The sequence below is a fragment of the Phyllobates terribilis genome, unplaced genomic scaffold (genome assembly GCF_046119375.1).
Source record: "Phyllobates terribilis strain yellow unplaced genomic scaffold, ASM4611937v1 Scaffold_4__5_contigs__length_816908805, whole genome shotgun sequence".
NCBI lineage: Eukaryota > Metazoa > Chordata > Amphibia > Anura > Dendrobatidae > Phyllobates > Phyllobates terribilis.
In genome coordinates this window covers 203,698,570-203,712,113 of record NW_027362764.1, presented here as the reverse complement: position 1 = coordinate 203,712,113, position 13,544 = coordinate 203,698,570, and positions in this window count along the sequence as shown.

Here is a 13,544-nt window from a genome sequence, read left to right as displayed (position 1 = left end):
GAGGTGGAGGTCGCAGTAGCTTAACAAGATGGTTTTGATGCCCCTTGGAAGAGACGTGGAGGTCACAGTGGAATAAAAACACAATATCAATGCCCCTTTGGTAGAGTGGTGGAGGTCCCAGTTGCTTAAAAAGATGGTTTTAATGCCCCTTGGAAGAGTGGTGGAGGTCTCAGTGGAATAAAAAGACAATATCAATGCCCCTTGGAAGAGTGGTGGAGGCCGCAGTTGCTTAACAAGACGGTTTTAATGCCCCTTAGAAGAGAGGTGGAGGTCGCAGAAGCTTAACAAGATGGTTTAATGCCCCTTGGAAGGGACGTGGAGATCACAGTGGAATAAAAAGACAATCTCAATGCCCATTGGTAGAGTGGTGGAGGTCCCAGTTGCTTAACAAGACGGTTTTAATGCCCCCTGGAAGAGTGGTGGAGGTCACAGTGGAATAAAAAGACAATATCAATGCCCCATGGAAGAGTGGTGGAGGTTGCAGTTGCCTAACAAGACGGTTTTAATGCCCCTTGGAAAAGTGGTAGAGGTCGCAGTGGAATAAAAAGACAATATCGATGACCTTTGGAAGAGTGGTGGAGGTCACAGTAGCTTAGCAAGAAGGTTTTAATGCCCCTTGGAAGAGTGGTGGAGGTCACAGTAGTTTAACAAGACGGTTTTAATGCCCCTTGGAAGAGACGTGGAGGTCACAGTGGAATAAAAAGACAATATTAATGCCCCTTGGAAGAGTGGTGGAGTTTGCAGTAGCTTAACAAGATGGTTTTAATGCCACTTGTAAGAGTGGTGGAGGTTACAGTGGAATAAACAGACAATATCAATGCCCCGTGGAAGAGACGTGGAGGTCATAGTAGCTTAACAAGATGGTTTTAATGCCCCTTGGAAGAGTGGTGGAGGTCGCAGTAGCTTAACAAGACGGTTTTAATGCCCCTTGGAAGAGTGGTGGATGTTACAGTGGAATAAAAAGACAATATCAATTCCCCGTGGTAGAGACGTGGTGGTCACAGTAGCTTAACAAGATGGTTTTAATGCCACTTGGAAGAATGGTGGAGGTTACAGTGGAATAAAAAGACAATATCAATGCCCCTTGGAAGAGTGATGGAGGTCGCAGTAGCTTAACAAGACGGTTTTAATGCCCCTTGGAAGAGTGGTGGAGCCCGCAGTGGAATAAAATGACAATATCAATGCCCATTGGAAGAGTGGTGGAGGTCGCAGTAGCTTAGCAAGACAGTTTTAATGCCCCTTGGAAGAGACGTGGAGGTCACAGTGGAATAAAAAGAAAATATCAATGCCCCTTGGAAGAGTGGAGGAAGTCGCAGTAGCTTAACAAGACGGTTTTAATGCCCCTTGGAAGAGTGGTGGAGTCTACAGTGGAATAAAAAGACAATATCAATGCCCCGTGAAAGAGACGTGGAGGTCACAGTACCTTAACAAGACGGTTTAATGCCCCTTGGTAGAGTGGTGGAGGTTACAGTGGAATAAAAAGACAATATCAATGCACCTTGGAAGAGTGGTGGAGGTCACAGTAGCTTAACAAGACGCTTTTAATGCCCCTTGGAATAGTGGTGGAGGACGCAGTGGAATAAAAAGACAATATCAATGCCCCTTGGATGAGTGGTGGAGGTCGCAGTAGCTTAACAAGATGGTTTTAATGCCCCTTGGAAGAGACGTGGAGGTCACAGTGGAATAAAAAGACAATATCTATGCCCTTTGAAAGAGTGGTGGAGGTCGCAGTAGCTTAACAAGACGGTTTTAATGCCTCTTGGAAGAGTGGTGGAGGTTACAGTGGAATAAAAAGACAATATCAATGCCCCTTGGAAGAATGGTGAAGGTCGCAGTAGCTTAACAAGACGGTTTTAATGCCCCTTGGAAGAGTGGTGGAGGTTACAGTGGAATAAAAAGACAATATCAATGCCCCGTGGAAGAGACGTAGAGGTCACAGTAGCTAAACAAGACGGTTTTAATACCCCTTGATAGAGTGGTGGAGGTCTTAGTTGATTAACAAGACGGTTTTAATGCCTGTTGGAAGAGTGGTGGAGGTCGCAGTGGAATAATTAGACAATATCAGTGCCCCTAGGAAGAGTGGTGGAGGTCACAGTAGCTTAATAAGATGGTTTTAATGCCCCCTGGAAGAGAGGTGGAGGTCGCAGTAGCTTGACAAGATGGTTTCGATGCCCCTTGGAAGAGACGTGGAGGTCACAGTGGAATAAAAACACAATATCAATGCCCCTTTGGTAGAGTGGTGGAGGTCCTAGTTGCTTAAAAAGACAGTTTTAATGCCCATTGGAAGAGTTGTGGAGGTCTCAGTGGAATAAAAAGACAATATCAATGCCCCTTGGAAGAGTGGTGGAGGTCGCAGTTGCTTAACAAGCCGGTTTTAATGCCCCTTGGAAGAGAGGTGGAGGTCGCAGAAGCTTAACAAGGTGGTTTTGACGCCCCTTGGAAGGGACGTGGAGATCACAGTGGAATAAAAAGACAATCTCAATGCCCATTGGTAGAGTGGTGGAGGTCCCAGTTGCTTAACAAGACGGTTTTAATGCCCCCTGGAAGAGTGGTGGAGGTCACAGTGGAATAAAAAGACAATATCAATGCCCCATGGAAGAGTGGTGGAGGTTGCAGTTGCCTAACAAGATGGTTTTAATGCCCCTTGGAAAAGTGGTAGAGGTCGCAGTGGAATAAAAAGACAATATCGATGACCTTTGGAAGAGTGGTGGAGGTCACAGTAGATAACAAGAAGGTTTTAATGCCCCTTGGAAGAGTGGTGGAGGTCGCAGTAGTTTAACAAGACGGTTTTAATGCCCCTTGGAAGAGACGTGGAGGTCACAGTGGAATAAAAAGACAATATTAATGCCCCTTGGAAGAGTGGTGGAGTTTGCAGTAGCTTAACAAGACGGTTTTAATGCAACTTGTAAGAGTGGTGGAGGTTACAGTGGAATAAACAGACAATATCAATGCCCCGTGGAAGAGACGTGGAGGTCATAGCAGCTTAACAAGATGGTTTTAATGCCCCTTGGAAGAGTGGTGGAGGTCGCAGTAGCTTAACAAGACGGTTTTAATGCCGCTTGGAAGAGTGGTGGAGGTTACAGTGGAATAAAAAGACAATATCAATTCCCCGTGGTAGAGATGTGGTGGTCACAGTAGCTTAACAAGATGGTTTTAATGCCACTTGGAAGAATGGTGGAGGTTACAGTGGAATAAAAAGACAATATCAATGCCCCTTGGAAGAGTGATGGATTTCGCAGTAGCTTAACAAGACTGTTTTAATGCCCCTTGGAAGAGTGGTGGAGCCCGCAGTGGAATAAAATGACAATATCAATGCCCATTGGAAGAGTGGTGGAGGTCTCAGTAGCTTAGCAAGACAGTTTTAATGCCCCTTGGAAGAGACGTGGAGGTCACAGTGGAATAAAAAGAAAATATCAATGCCCCTTGGAAGAGTGGAGGAAGTCGCAGTAGCTTAACAAGACGGTTTTAATGCCCCTTGGAAGAGTGGTGGAGTCTACAGTGGAATAAAAAGACAATATCAATGCCCCGTGGAAGAGACGTGGAGGTCACAGTAGCTTAACAAGACGGTTTAATGCCCCTTGGTAGAGTGGTGGAGGTTACAGTGGAATAAAAAGACAATATCAATGCGCCTTGGAAGAGTGGTGGCGGTCACAGTAGCTTAACAAGACACTTTTAATGCCCATTGGAATAGTGGTGGAGGTCGCAGTGGAATAAAAAGACAATATCAATGCCCCTTGGATGAGTGGTGGAGGTCGCAGTAGCTTAACAAGATGGTTTTAATGCCCCTTGGAAGAGACGTGGAGGTCACAGTGGAATAAAAAGACAATATCAATGCCCTTTGAAAGAGTGGTGGAGGTCGCAGTAGCTTAACAAGACGGTTTTAATGCCTCTTGGAAGAGTGGTGGAGGTTACAGTGGAATAAAAAGACAATATCAATGCCTCTTGGAAGAATGGTGAAGGTCGCAGTAGCTTAACAAGACGGTTTTAATTCCCCTTAGAAGAGTGGTGGAGGTTACAGTGGAATAAAAAGACAATATCAATGCCCAGTGGAAGTGAAGTGGAGGTCACAGTAGCTTAACAAGACGGTTTAATGCCCCTTGGTAGAGTGCTGGAGGTTACAGTGCAATAAAAAGACAATATCAAAGCCCCTTGGAAGAGTGGTGGAGGTCGCAGTAGCTTAAAAGATGGTTTTAATGCCCCTTGGAAGAGTGTTGGAGGTCGCTGTAGCTTAACAAGACGGTTTTAATGCCCCTTGGAAGAGTGGTGGAGGTTACAGTGGAATAAAAAGACAATATCAATGCCCCTTGAAGAGTCGTGGAGGTCGCATTAGCTTAACAAGACGCTTTTAATGCAACATGGAAGAGTGGTGGAGGTCGCAGTGGAATAAAAATACAATATCAATGCCCCTTGAAAGAGTGGTGGAGGTCGCAGTAGCTTAACAAGAGGGTTTTAATGCCCCTTGGAAGAGACGTGGAGGTCACAGTGGAATAAAAAGACAATATCAATGCTCCTTGGAAGAGACGTGGAGGTCGCAGTAGCTTAACAAGACGGTTTTAATGCCCCTTGGAAGAGTGATGGAGGTCGCAGTGGAATTAAAAGACAATATCAATGCCCTGTGGAAGAGACGTGGAGCTCACAGTAGCTTAACAAGACGGTTTTAATGCCCCTTGAAAGACTGGTGGAGGTTTCAGTAGCTTAACAAGATGGTTTTAATGCCCCTTGGAATAGACGTGGAGGTCACAGTGGAATAAAAAGACAATATCAATGCCCCTTGTAAGAGTGGTGGAGGTCGCAGTAGCTTAACAAGATGGTTTTAATGCCCCTTGGAAGAGTGATGGAGGTCGCAGTGGAATTTAAAGACAATATCAATTCCCTGTGGAAGAGACATAGAGGTCACAGTAGCTTATCAAGATGGTTTTATTGCCCCTTGTCAGACTGGTGGATGTTGCAGTAGCTTAGCAAGACGGTTTTAATGCCCCTTGGAAGAGACGTGGAGGTCACAGTGGAATAAAAAGACAATATCAATGCCCCTTGGAAGAGAGGTGGAGGTGGCAGTAGCTTACCTTGACCGTTTTAATGCCCCTTGGAAGAGATGTGGAGGTCACAGTGGAAGAAAAAGACAAAATCAATGCCCCATGGAAGAGACATGGCGGTCACAGTAGCTTAACAAGATGGTTTTAATGCCCCTTGGAAGAGTGGTGGATGTCGCTGAAGCTTAACAAGACGGTTTTAATGCCCCTTGGAAGAGTGGTGGAGGTTACAGTGGAATAAAAAGTCAATATCAATGCCCCATGGAAGAGACGTGGAGGTCACAGTAGCTTAACAAGATGGTTTAATCCCCTTGATACAGTGGTGGAGGTTACAGTGGAATAAAAAGGCAATATCAATGCCCCTTGGAAGAGTGGTGGAGGTCGTAGTAGCTTAACAAGACGCTTTTAATGCCACTTGGAAAAGTGGTGGAGGTCGCAGTGAATAAAAAGACAATATCAATGCCCCTTGAAAGAGTGGTGGAGGCCGCAGTAACTTAACAAGAGGGTTTTAATGACCCTTGGAAGAGACGTGGAGGTCACACTGGAATAAAAGACAATATCAATGCCCATTTGATGAGAAGTGGAGGTCTCAGTAGCTTAACAAGACGGTTTTAATGCCCCTTGGAAGAGTGGTGGAGGTCGCAGTGGAATAAAAAGACAATATCAATGCCACTTGGAAGAGTGGTGGAGGTCGCAGTAGCATAACAAGATGGTTTCAATGCCCCTTGGTAGAGTGTTAGAGGTCACAGTGGAATAAAAAGACAATATCAATGCCCCGTGGAAGAGACGTGGAGGTCACAGTAGACAAACAAGACGGTCTAACGCCCCTTGGTAGAGAGGTGGAGGTTACAGTGGAATAAAAAGACAATATCAATGACCCGTGGAAGATTGGTGGAGGTCGCAGTAGCTTAACTAGACGGTTTAATACCCCTTGGTAGAGTGGTGGAGGCCGCAGTGGAATAAAAAGACAATATCAATGCCCCTTGGAGGAGTGGTGGAGGTCGTAGTATTCTATCAAGACGGTTTTAATGCCCCTTGGAGGAGTGGTGGAGGTCACAGTAGCTTAACAAGACGGTTTTAATGCCCCTTGGAAGAGACGTGGAGGTCACAGTGGAATAAAAAGACAATATCAATGCCCCTTGTAAGAGTGGTGGAGGTCGCAGTAGCTTAAAAAGATGGTTTTAATGCCCCTTGGAAGAGTGATGGAGGTCGCAGTGGAATTAAAAGACAATATCAATGCCCTGTGGAAGAGACGTAGAGGTCACAGTAGCTTATCAAGATGGTTTTAATGCCCCTTGTAAGACTGGTGGAGGATGCAGTAGCTTAGCAAGACGGTTTTAATGCCCCTTGGAAGAGACGTGGAGGTCACAGTGGAATAAAAAGACAATATCAATGCCCCTTGGAAGAGAGGTGGAGACCGCAGTAGCTTAACAAGATGGTTTTAATGCCCATTGGAAGAGTGGTGGATGTCGCTGAAGCTTAGCAAGACGGTTTTAATGCCCCTTGGAAGAGTGGTGGAGGTTACAGTGGAATAAAAATTCAATATCAATGCCCCATGGAAGAGACGTGGAGGTCACAGTAGCTTAACAAGATGGTTTAATGCCCCTTGATACAGTGGTGGAGGTTACAGTGGAATAAAAAGGCAATATCAATGCCCCTTGGAAGAGTGGTGGAGGTCGTAGTAGCTTAACAAGACACTTTTAATGCCACTTGGAAAAGTGGTGGATGTCGCAGTGGAATAAAAAGACAATATCAATGCCCCTTGAAAGAGTGGTGGAGGCCGCAGTAGCTTAACAAGAGGGTTTTAATGCCCCTTGGAAGAGACGTGGAGGTCACACTGGAATAAAAGACAATATCAATGCCCCTTGGATGAGAAGTGGAGGTCTCAGTAGCTTAACAAGACGGTTTTAATGCCCCTTGGAAGAGTGGTGGAGGTCGCAGTGGAATAAAAAGACAATATCAATGCCACTTGGAAGAGTGGTGGAGGTCGCAGTAGCATAACAAGATGGTTTCAATGCCCCTTAGTAGAGTGTTGGAGGTTACAGTGGAATAAAAAGACAATATCAATGCCCCGTGGAAGAGACATGGAGGTCACAGTAGACTAACAAGACGGTCTAATGCCCCTTGGTAGAGTGGTGGAGGTTACAGTGGAATAAGAAGACAATATCAATGCCCCGTGGAAGATTGGTGGAGGTCGCAGTAGCTTAACTAGACGGTTTAATGCCCCTTGGTAGAGTGGTGTAGGCTGCAGTGGAATAAAAAGACAATATCAATGCCCCGTGGAGGAGTGGTGAAGGTCGTAGTATTCTATCAAGACGGTTTTAATGCCCATTGGAGGAGTGGTGGAGGTCGCAGTAGCTTAACAAGACGGATTTAATGCCCCTTGGAAGAGACGTGGAGGTCACAGTGGAATAAAAAGACAATATCAATGCCCCGTGGAAGATTGGTAGAGGTCGCAGTAGCTTAACTAGACGGTTTAATGCCCCTTGGTAGAGTGGTGGAGGCCGCAGTGGATTAAAAAGACAATATCAATGCCCCTTGGAGGAGTGGTGAAGCTCTTAGTATTCTATCAAGACGGTTTTAATGCCCATTGGAGGAGTGGTGGAGGTCGCAGTAGCTTAACAAGACGGTTTTAATTCCCCTTGGAAGAGTGGTGGAGGTCACATTGGAATAAAAAGACAATATCAATGCCCATTGGAAGAGTGGTGGAGGTCGCAGCTGCTTAACAAGACGGTTTTAATGCCCCTTGGAAAAGTGGTAAAGTTCGCAGTGGAATAAAAAGACAATATCGATGCCCCTTGGAAGAGTGGTGGAGGTCGCAGTAGCTTAACAAATCGGTTTTCATGCCCCTTGGAAGAGTGGTGGAGGTCGCAGCAGCTAAACAAGACGGTTTTAATGCCCCTTGGAAGAGACGTTGAGGTCACAGTGGAATAAAAAGACAATATCAATGCCACTTGGAAGAGTGGTGGAGGTCGCAGTAGCTTAACAAGACGGTTTTAATGCCCCTTTTAAGAGTGGTGGAGGTTACAGTGGAAAAAAAAACAATATCAATGCCCCGTGGAAGAGACGTGGAGGTCATAGTAGCTTAACAAGATGGTTTTAATGCCCCTTGGAAGAATGATGTAGGTCGCAGTGGAATAAAAAGACAATATCAATGCCGCGTGGAAGAGACGTGGAGTTCACAGTAGCTTAACAAGACGGTTTTAGTGCCCATTGGAAGACTGGTGGAGGTTGCAGTAGCTTAACAAGACGGTTTTAATGCCCCTTGGAAGAGACGTGGAGGTCACAATGGAATAAAAAGACAATATCAATGCCCCTTGGAAGAGTGGTTGAGGTCGCAGTAGCTTAACAAGACGGTTTTAATACCCCTTGGAAGAGTGGTGGAGGTCTCAGTAGCTTAACAAGACGGTTTTAATGCCCCTTGGAAGAGACGTGGAGGTCACAGTGGAATAAAAAGACAGTATCAATGCCCCTTGTTAGAGAGGTGGAGGTCCCAGTTGCTTAACAAGACGGTTTTTATTCCCCTTGGATGAGTGGTGGAGGTCACAGTGGAATAAAAAGTCAATATCAATGCCCTTTGGAAGAGTGGTGGAGGTCAAAGTTGCTTAACAAGACGGTTTTAATGTCCCTTGGAAAAGTGGTAGAGGTCGCAGTGGAATAAAAATACAATATTGATGCCCCTTGGAAGAGTGGTGGTCGCAGTAGCTTAACAAAACGGTTTCAATGCCCCTTGGAAGAGTGGTTGAGGTCGCCGTAGCTTAACAAGACGGTTTTTATGCCCCTTGGAAGATACGAGGAGGTCACAGTGGAAAAAAAAGACAATATCAATGCCCCTTGGAAGAGTGGTGGAGGTCGCAGTAGCTTAAAAAGACGCTTTTAATGCCTCTTGGAATAGTGGTGGAGGTCGCAGTGGAATAAAAAGACAATATCAATGCCCCTTGGAAGAGAGGTGGAGGTCGCAGTAGCTTAACAAGACTGTTTTAATGCCCCTTGGAAGAGACATGGAGGTCACAGTGGAATAAAAAGACAATATCAATGCCCTTTGGAAGATTCTTGGAGGTCGCAGTAGCTTAATAGGACGGTTTTAATGCCCCTTGGAAGAGTGGTGGAGGTCGCAGTGGAAGCAAAAGACAAAATCAATGCCCCATGGAAGAGACATGGTGGTCGCAGTAGCTTAACAAGATGGTTTTAATGCCCCTTGGAAGAGACGTGGAGGTCACAGTAGAATAAAAAGACAAGATCAATGCCCCTTGGAAGAGTGGTGAAGGTCGCAGTAGCTTAACAAGACGGTTTTAATGCCCCTTAGAATAGTGGTGGAGGTCGCAGTGGAATAAAAAGACAATATCAATGCCCCTTAGAAGAAAGGTGGAGGTCGCAGTAGCTTAACAAGACGGTTTTAATGCCCCTTGGAAGAGACATGAAGGTCACAGTGGAATAAAAAGACAATATCAATGCCCTTTGGAAGAGTCTTGGAGGTCGCAGTAGCTTAACAAGACGGTTTTAATGCCCCTTGAAAGAGTGATGGAGGTCGCAGTGGTTGAAAAAGACAAAATCAATGCCCCGTGGAAGAGACATGGCGGTCACAGTAGCTTAACAAGACGGTTTTAATGCCCCTTGGAAGAGACATGGAGGTCACAGTAGAATAAAAAGACAAGATCAATGCCCCTTGGTAGAGTGGTGAAGGTCGCAGTAGCAAAGCAAGATGGTTTTAATGCCACTTTGGAAGAGTGGTGGAGGTTAAAGTGTAATAAAAAGACAATATCAATGCCCCGTGGAAAAGACGTGGAGGTCACAGTGGCTTAACAAGACGGTTTAATGCCCCTTGGTAGAGTGGTGGAGGTTACAGTGGAATAAAAAGACAATATCAATGCCCCTTGGAAGAGTGGTGGAGGTCGCCGTAGCTTAACAAGATGGTTTTAATGCCACTTGGAAGAGTGGTGGAGGTCGCTGAAGCTTAACAAGACGGTTTTAATGCCCCTTGGAAGAGTGGTGGAGGTTACAGTGGAATAAAAAGTCAATATCAATGCCAATTGAAAGAGTGGTGGAGGTCGCAGTACCTTAACAAGAGGGTTTTAATGCACCTTGGAAGAGACGTGGAGGTCACAGTGGAATAAAAAGACAATATCAATGTCCCTTGGAAGAGAGGTGGAGGTCGCAGTAGCTTAACAAGACGGTTTTAATGCCCCTTGTAAGAGTGATGGAGGTCGCAGTGGAATAAAAAGACAATATCAATGCCCTGTGGATGACACGTGGAGGTCACAGTAGCTTAACAAGACGGTTTTTATGCCCTTTGGAAGACTGGTGGAAGTTGCAGTAGCTTAACAAGACGTTTTTAATGCCCCTTGGAAGAGACGAGAAGGTCACAGTGGAATAGAGAGACAATATCAATGCCCCTTGGAAGAGGGGTGGAGGTCTCAGTAGCTTAACAAGACGGTTTTAATGCCCCTTGGAAGAGTGGTGGAGGTCGCAGTAGCTTAACAAGACGGTTTAAATACCTCTTTGGAAGAGACGTGGAGGTCACAGTGGAATAAAAAGACAGTATCAATGCCCCTTGGTAGAGTGGCGGAGGTCCCAGTTGCTAAACAAGACGGTTTTAATGCCCCTTGGAAGAGTGGTGGAGGTCACAGTGGAATAAAAAGAAAATATCAATGCCCCTTGGAAGAGTGGTGGAGGTCGCAGTTGCTTAACAAGACGGTTTTAATGCTCCTTGGAAAAGTGGTAGAGGTCGCAGTGGAATAAAAATACAATATCGATGACCCTTGGAAGAGTGGTGGACGTCGCAGTACCTTAACAAAATGGTTTTAATGCCCCTTGGAAGAGTGTTGGAGGTCGCAGTAGCTTAACAAGACGGTTTTAATGCCCCTTTGAAGAGACATGGAGGTCACAGTGGAATAAAAAGACAATATCAATACCCTTTGGAAGAGTCTTGGAGGTCACAGTAGCTTAACAAGACGATTTTTATGCCCCTTGAAAGAGTGGTGGAGGTCACAGTGGATGAAAAAGACAAGATCAATGCCCCTTGGTAGAGTGGTGAAGGTCGCAGTAGCAAAGCAAGATGGTTTTAATGCCACTTGGAAGAGTGGTGGAGGTTACAGTGGAATAAAAAGACAATATCAATGCCCCGTGGAAGAGACGAGGAGGTCACAGTGGCTTAACAAGACGGTTTAATGCCCCTTGGTAGAGTGGTGGAGGTTACAGTGGAATAAAAAGACAATATCAATGCCCCTTGGAAGAGTGGTGGAGGTCGCAGTGGAATAAAAAGACAATATCAATGCCCCTTGAAAGAGTGGTGGAGGTCGCAGTAGCTTAACAAGAGGGTTTTAATGCCCCTTGGAAGAGACGTGGAGGTCACAGTGGAATAAAAAGACAATATCAATGCCCTTTGGAAGAGTCTTGGAGGTCGCAGTAGTTTAACAAGACGGTTTTAATGCCCCTTGGAAGAGTGGTGGAGGTCGCAGTGGAAGAAAAAGACAAAATCAATGCCCCGTGGAAGAGACATGGCGGTCACAGTAGCTTAACAAGATGGTTTTAATGCCCCTTGGAAGAGTGGTGGAGGTCGCTGAAGCTTAACAAGTCGGTTTTAATGCCCCTTGGAAGAGTGGTGGAGGTTACAGTGGAATAAAAAGTCAATATCAATGCCAATTGAAAGAGTGGTGGAGGTCGCAGTACCTTAACAAGAGGGTTTTAATGCCCGTTGGAAGAGACGTGGAGGTCACAGTGGAATAAAAAGACAATATCTATGCCCCTTGGAAGAGAGGTGGATGTCGCAGTAGCTTAACAAGACGGTTTTAATGCCCCTTGTAAGAGTGATGGAGGTCGCAGTGGAATAAAATGACAATATCAATGCCCCGTGGAAGACACGTGGAGGTCACAGTAGCTTAACGAGACGGTTTTTATGCCCTTTGGAAGACTGGTGGAAGTTGCAGTAGCTTAACAAGATGGTTTTAATGCCCCTTGGAAGAGACGAGGAGGTCACAGTGGAATAGAAAGACAATATCAATGCCCCTTGGAAGAGTGGTGGAGGTCGCAGTAGCTTAACAAGACGGTTTTAATGCCCCTTGGAAGAGTTTTGGAGGTCACAGTAGCTTAACAAGATGGTTTTTATGCCCTTTGGAAGACTGGTGGAAGTTGCAGTAGCTTAACAAGACGGTTTTAATGCCCCTTGGAAGAGGCGAGGAGGTCACAGTGGAATAGAAAGACAATATCAATGCCCCTTGGAAGAGTGGTGGAGGTCGCAGTAGCTTAACAAGACGGTTTTAATGCCCCTTGGAAGAGTGGTGGAGGTCGCAGTAGCTTAACAAGATGGTTTTAATACCCCTTTTGAAGAGACGTGGAGGTCACAGTGGAATAAAAAGACAGTGTCAATGCCCCTTGGTAGAGTGGCTGAGGTCCCAGTTGCTTAACAAGACGGTTTTAATGCCCCTTGGAAGAGTGGTGGAGATCACAGTGGAATAAAAAGACAATATCAATGCCCCTTGGAAGAGTGGTGGAGGTCGCAGTTGCTTAACAAGACGGTTTTTATGCCCCTTGATAAAGTAGCAGAGGTCGCAGAGGTATAAAAATACAATATCGATGACCCTTGGAAGAATGGTGGAGGTCGCAGTACCTTAACAAAATGGTTTTAATGCCCCTTGGAAGAGTGGTGGAGGTCGCAGTAGCTTAACAAGACGGTTTTAATGCCCCTTGGAAGAGACATGGAGGTCACAGTAGAATAAAAAGACAAGATCAATGCCCTTTGGAAGAGTGGTGAAGGTCGCAGTAGCAAATCAAGATGGTTTTAATGCCACTTGGAAGAGTGGTGGAGGTTACAGTGGAATAAAAAGACAATATCAATGCCCCGTGGAAGAGACATGGAGGTCACAGTGGCTTAACAAGACGGTTTAATGCCCCTTGGTAGAGTGGTGGAGGTTACAGTGGTATAAAAAGACAATATCAATGCCCCTTGGAAGAGTGGTGGAGGTCGCAGTAGCTTAACAAGATGGTTTTAATGCCACTTGGAAGAGTGGTGGAGGTCGCTGAAGCTTAACTAGACGGTTTTAATGCCCCTTGGAAGAGTGGTGGAGGTTACAGTGGAATAAAACGTCAATATCAATGCCCCATGGAAGAGACGTGGAGGTCACAGTAGCTTAACAAGACGGTTTTAATGCCCCTTGGAAGAGTGTTGGAGGTCGCTGTAGCTTAACAAGACGGTTTTAATGCCCCTTGGAAGAGTGGTGGAGGTTACAGTGGAATAAAGAGACAATATCAATGCCACATGGAAGAGACGTGGAGATCACAGTAGCTTAACAAGATGGTTTAATGCCCCTTGATACAGTGGTGGAGGTTACAGTGGAATAAAAAGACAATATCAATGCCCCTTAGAGGAGTGGTGGAGGTCGCAGTAGCTTAACAAGACGCTTTTAACGCAACTTGGAAGAGTGGTGGAGGTCGCAGTGTAATAAAAAGACAATATCAATGCCCTTTGAAAGAGTGGTGGAGGTCGCAGTAGCTTCAGAAGAGGGTTTTAATGCCCCT